This window comes from Erythranthe guttata, chromosome 12 (genome assembly GCF_056151865.1).
Source record: "Erythranthe guttata isolate IM_541 chromosome 12, IM_541, whole genome shotgun sequence".
Classification (NCBI taxonomy): Eukaryota; Viridiplantae; Streptophyta; class Magnoliopsida; order Lamiales; family Phrymaceae; genus Erythranthe; species Erythranthe guttata.
In genome coordinates, this window is record NC_142544.1 from 11,830,001 (window position 1) to 11,836,341 (window position 6,341).

A 6,341-nucleotide genomic window follows, 5' to 3' on the forward strand; every position below is an offset into this window, starting at 1 on the left:
CAAAATCATTTATTGAACTGAAAATGGATCGTGAGCCTTTTCGATCAACAAGGGTTCTACACGACAAAACATCAAGATTTTCGATTTCGCATTCAACGGCAGTGGTAATCCAAGTCTCCATTTCACAGTCATCATTGCAATAACTTAAACACTACTTTCCATATTTCTCTTTTCCTCCAAGAATAACTTAAACACTACTCTTGTGCATAGCATATTACAAGAGTCTCCATTTCACAGTCTCCATTTTACATAATGTTGCGACGTTTTTAATATATTTGTCGCAAAGAATGGTTTTTCCTTTGCGACGGAAAAATCAAAATTCGTCGCAAACAAAATAAAATTCCCTTTTTCACAAAAAATGAATTTGGCGACGAAATAACCAATCGTCGCAACAATTAGCGACGAAACAAATAAATTCGTTGCACGTTTTGCCACGACACGTTTGGCGACTTTTTTGTGCAGCCTTTGCGACTATTTATGTTTCGTCGCAACTGATTGATTTTAGTCGCAAAGACAACAATTTCGTCGCAAGTGTTCGTCGCCAGTCTAGCAATTTGGCGTAGTGCAAAAATAGTAAATCATTGAACTCGATAATAAATTATTGAACTCAGGAGCAAAATCACTTATTGAACTGAAAATGGACCGTGAGCCTTTTCAATCGATAAGGGGTTGTAGACGACAAAACATCAAGAATTTGGATTTCGCATTCAACGGCAGTGGTAATCCAAGTCTCCATTTCACAGTCATCATTGCAATAACTTAAACACTACTTTCCATATTTCTCTTTTCCTCCAAGAATAACTTAAACACTACTCTTGTGCATAGCATATTACAAGAGTCTCCATTTCACAGTCTCCATTTTACATAATGTTGCGACGTTTTTAATATATTTGTCGCAAAGAATGGTTTTTCCTTTGCGACGGAAAAATCAAAATTCGTTGCAAACAAAATAAAATTCCCTTTTTCACAAAAAATGAATTTGGCGACGAAATAACCAATCGTCGCAACAATTAGCGACGAAACAAATAAATTCGTTGCACGTTTTGCCACGACACGTTTGGCGACTTTTTTGTGCAGCCTTTGCGACTATTTATGTTTCGTCGCAACTGATTGATTTTAGTCGCAAAGACAACAATTTCGTCGCAAGTGTTCGTCGCCAGTCTAGCAATTTGGCGTAGTGCAAAAATAGTAAATCATTGAAGTCGATAATAAAATATTGAACTCAGGAGCAAAATCACTTATTGAACTGAAAATGGACCGTGAGCCTTTTCAATCGATAAGGGGTTGTAGACGACAAAACATCAAGAATTTGGATTTCGCTTTCAACGGCAGTGGTAATCCAAGTCTCCATTTCATAGTCATCATTGCAATAACTAAAGCACTTCTTTCCATATTTCTCTTTTCCTCTGGAAATTAGAAGACAATATTGCATAAATCCATAAGCATCAGTTTTTGTCAAAATTAGACATAAAGACTTTACAACTTATGATTAATACGCAGCCACCTTACCACATAGAAGCAAAAGTAACTACACATGCCTTGGATCCTCATTCAAACAATAAGATTTCCTTGAGCTTATACATCATAAACATCTTTTCCACGGGATTATAGCAATTTGGATACACTATTTCCATCCTCTCCAAGAATCGACCATTCTTCAAAAGATATCTTATCATTTCAAAATCGTGCTTTATAGTTTCGATGCCGACAAGCTTTATAATTCTAAGATGTGATAATAGGCATGCCGGCACTCGTTGGGGTTCCACCCATCCTTTCACTTCTTTGTAAACCTGATCATAACAACAACTTAAAAAAAAATGTTCTCACTTACGTAACACAATAAAGAAGCCATAGAAAGAGAAACGGTAAAAAGTTTTTTATTGGATCAACAAACCTTCTGGAGAATAAGATTTCAAGATTATGAGCATTTTCAAGGAACTTGGAGAGAAAACAACAATCATAAATCAATTCAAGTTTGGTTAAGTTGCGAAAAGTTGTTGTAGTCCATGCAGTGTAGTGAATATTGATACGCGTAAAACCTACGTATAAATAACCGCAAGTGTACAGTATCGCGTTTTGCAGAATAGTGAATTCCGGATATTGATTCACAGGGAATTAAGTTCCTAAATCTACCAAGTACCGTAATTATACTATCCTAAACTTTATCTAGACGGGAGAAAAAGATGGGAGATGACGTGAAGCCAAAAGGAAACAAAAATAAACACAACGGTCCGCCAGAACAAGCGAAGAATTATGACGTGTGATGGCTTCTAGGGTAAAATTCACCAATGTACTATCGATAAAGATCTACAAATCCGAATCTAATGTCAATTCTATATTCGCTAACCCAGACACTAAAATACCCTAACCCCCGTCTCCAGTGTAGTTAGAGTCTACCCACAAATCCGACGTCTCTGTTTAGAACCTGATATTAAGAGAGCATTTAGGTCAAGTCCTTAAGGGCTACCCGAGGTGCATCACGTCTCCGTTTCCACAACCCGAGCTATGTTTTCCTAAAATCAAACGAGAAATCCTCTCTCGTGTTCATTCCCATTTAGAATCAATTCAACTGTTGGCCAAACAATCGAAAGCATTTAATACAGGAAAACATAAACATAATCAAAGAACGACAAATAGATCACAGATCTGGAAATCAAAATCAATATATACAAGGTTTCATTTCCCTAAAAGAAAATGCTCAGTTCATTACAAACATAGCATCAAAATGAAGAACACGAGAAATTATAAACTAAACGTAAAGAAAAACTTATGAAAAACCCGAGTCGAAACCCTCGTCGAAGCTTCCCGCGAAGAACTGGCGAGAACCGAAGAGAAAACCAAAGAAGAAGTCGAGAGATAATCGAGAGTTGGTCGAGATCTCGTAAAATGAATAAGATACCTTCTATTTATAGTAAGAAATCAAAGAAAAATATCTCTTCTCAGATTTTGTGCCCAGATCGCGATCTGGGCTTCTTGGATCGCGATCTGGCAGCCTTGGAAACTGCGCACCGCCTTTCCAGATCGCGATACAGAATGGTGGATCGCGATCTGGTTCTTCATAAAAAAATGCACTGTGAGACCCCCCAGATCGCGATCCAGGAAGGCTGGATCGCGATCTGGGTCCTGATCAAGAAAAGCTTTTGTTAGACCCCCTAGATCGCGATCCAGGAAGGCTGGATCGCGATCTGGGTTTCTGAGCCAACTTCAAACACTGTGTTGACCATTTTGTAGCCCGAATTTGACAATTTTGCATTTCACAAAAGTTGTAGAACTTGCAGTGAGCTTTCTAAAGCCACGTGAATCAGCTCAATCGGAGGTCTTATGCAAAAGTTATGCTCGAAATACGAAACAGTGCCACACCCGCGATAATGCACTTTTGCACGTGTTTGGTTTGATTTTCGGCTTCGCTTCCAAAATCGTTTCGAATCGGCAAAAATAGCTTCTCTTTACCTAAAATATAAATAAAACAAAAACAACATAATATATACAAATAAAGCCGAAAACTCGGACGAACGAAGACGAAAACTCAAAGAATTGATAAGTAAAAATCATGCCAAATGAACACTTATCAAATACCGAGTCAATAATTTAGAAAGACAAGCACAAAGAAAATGTAAGATTACTACCATCAACACTACACGTATACACAATGAGCTGAAAAGGGATCGTCGAACCCATACCTTTGTACACTGTGATAAATCTAATTTTAGGAACCTAACATTACAGAGCCCATCAAAAAATTCCACTACTGATCGAGACTAAAGAAAACTGTCACGTGGGTTGATACTAATACAGTCGATTTCGATATGCTGATTTGTGTAATCAAGCAACTCGAGATAAACAAGGGCGGGGGTGTTTATGTCCACCTTGTTGTAGTCTTGATTTTCGGATTCTTTATCGAAATGATAACTGACATCGAGCATTTTGATTGTGGGTGAGGATATTTTACAAGAACAATAATCGATGCCCAATTGCAGTACCAACTCCTCAAGCACCGGGCACCCCGAAATAAGTTGCGAAAGGGAGTCATCACCCTCATATTTAACATGTATTAAATGAAGCCTTTTGAGGTGAGGCAAAAAGACGATACTGCCCTTATCGGGGATGAGACCGCAGTGGTCTAGCCTCAAATCAATTAGGGTTTTGCAGGTGAGGAGGCATCGAGGCGAATCGAGATGAACAGTTAGATAAATATCGATGTTCTGCACACTGCGCTCAACGGCAAAGGTAATCCATGTCTCGATTTGATGATAGTTGCGCTTAGTGTCATCGAAGAGAGAGAAAGTATTGTGATAAGCGTTTTCCTCACGTATAAATTACCGCAAGTATACGGTATCGCATTTTGCAGAACAGTGGTTCCGGATATCGATCCACATGGACCTTGTAGATTCAAATGCTGAGTAGTGTAATTATATTATCGTTATATTATCTAGCCGATCGTAAATAAGTGGATTGGTGATAAACCCTAATTTATAAGCATGCAAGATCATAAACATGCAAATATAGAATGTACGTAAATAAAGTAACGATAACTCAACGCGGGGGACTTCGATTTAAAGGGGACTTCTAGGGCCAAATCCACCTATGTATAATCAACAACGATCTACAAATCCGCTATCTAATGTCACATTCCTATTCGTTAACCCAGACACTAATGTACTCTAACCCCCGTCTCTAGTGTATTTAGAGTCTACCCACAGGTCCGACGTCTCCGTTCAGAACCTGCTATTAAGAGAGCATTTAGGTCAAGTCCTTAAGGGCTACCCGAAGTGCATCATGTCTCCGTTTCCACACCCCGAGCTATGTTTTCCTAACTTCAAACAAGAAATCCTCTCTCGAGTTCATTTCTATTTAATATCAATCTGAGAGCTGATCAACACAATCAGAAGCATTTAATACAGGAAAACATAAACGAAATCAAAACACGACAAATAGATAACAGAAATGACGATCGAAATCAATATATACAAGGCTTCATTGCCCTAGAAGAAAATGTTCTTAGTTCATAACAAACCTAGCTAGTATCAAAAGAATGTACAAAGGAAATGAAGAACAAAACGTAAAGAAATTGCGTAAGAAAAACCCAAGTCGAAACCCCCGTTGATGATTCCCGCGAAGAACCGTCGAAAACCGTAAAAAGTCGAAGATGAAGTGAAGAATGAAAGGGCCTTTCTATTTATAGTGAAATGCAAAGCTTCCTCAAGAAGCTTTGCAAAATAAAATATCTTCCTCAAAAGGCGTGCCCAGATCGCGATCCGGGAATGTGGATCGCGATCTGGGTCCTGTAACATTTCCTCTCTGTCAAACCCCCCAGATCGCGATCCGACTTCCTGGATCGCGATCTGGGCACGCAATCATTTCAGCTCTGTCGGACCCCCCAGACCGCGATCCGGAATGCTGGATCGCGATCTGGGTCTTGATCCATTTTCGTACTGTGACAACCCCCATATCGCGATCCAGAGATGTCAGATCGCAATCTGGGTCTTCTTGGCCCCAAAATTGAATTGAAAATTCGGTTTCGCTTTCAAATGGCTTCGACTCGGCAAAAATACCTAATAAAACCCCGAAATAGAAATAAAACAAGAAACGCAATAATATATACAAATAAAGCCGAAACTCGTACGAACGAAGACCAAAACTCGAAGATTTGATAAGCAAAAATCGTGCAAAACGAACACTTATCATATTGATGTTTTGCAATTTACGGAGAAGTAAAACCCTATTTATGGTATCTGAATTCTCGTAGTTAAAAAATAAATTGGAGACGTAAGACCAGAGATACCTCCATCTTCTGGATAGAATGCTTGTTGCCGGGAGAAAAGAGAGAATGTGACAGAGGACTGAGTCTGGCAAATCGCTGAGTCGATCGATTGGGAGCGCGTTTGGCTTCTTGTTGTTGTGTTGTTTTATTATTTCCATAACAAGATGCTGATAATCAACAGTGCTATTTACACCGCGAAGGGGTTTTGACGAAGGAAAAGATGTTTCTGTTTTTTTTTTTTTTTGGTTTGGAGAGAGTGGCGAAATTATAAATTGGAATTTCTACGTTGTATAATATTTTATCTTTACATAAAATGTATTTTTTTAGCAAAACAATTACAGTTTTGACCGCTCAAAATTGAATTGATTTCACATTTGACCCCTCATGTTAATCAAAAATATATTTGGTCCTCATGTTTCAAAAAATGTTTTCGTCAATTTTTCGTTAAAACAAACGCAATCAAACGTGTGCTCATTATTGTCTTAACTGATGGACTAACGGTAAGTTTTCGAGCTAAGGATAAATTTATTTGGAACTTACTCCGAATACTGGAAGTTTACAATGAAATCTTGCTATCAAA

The 6,341-nt window shown here is 38.4% G+C and overlaps 1 long non-coding RNA gene across 2 annotated transcripts; it reads right to left on the minus strand.

The window, feature by feature from the left end:
- Positions 1 to 776: 776 nt before the first annotated feature.
- On the minus strand, positions 777 to 5,995 carry LOC148766465 (uncharacterized). Of its 2 annotated transcripts, none has more exons than XR_016034874.1 (3): positions 5,783 to 5,995; positions 1,510 to 1,790; positions 777 to 1,406 (listed from the first exon to the last, which is right to left on the minus strand). It is a non-coding gene; the product is annotated as an uncharacterized LOC148766465 (long non-coding RNA). The 2 variants fall into 2 exon arrangements; XR_016034875.1 differs by lacking the exon at positions 5,783 to 5,995 and adding an exon at positions 1,895 to 2,014.
- Positions 5,996 to 6,341: the final 346 nt, after the last annotated feature.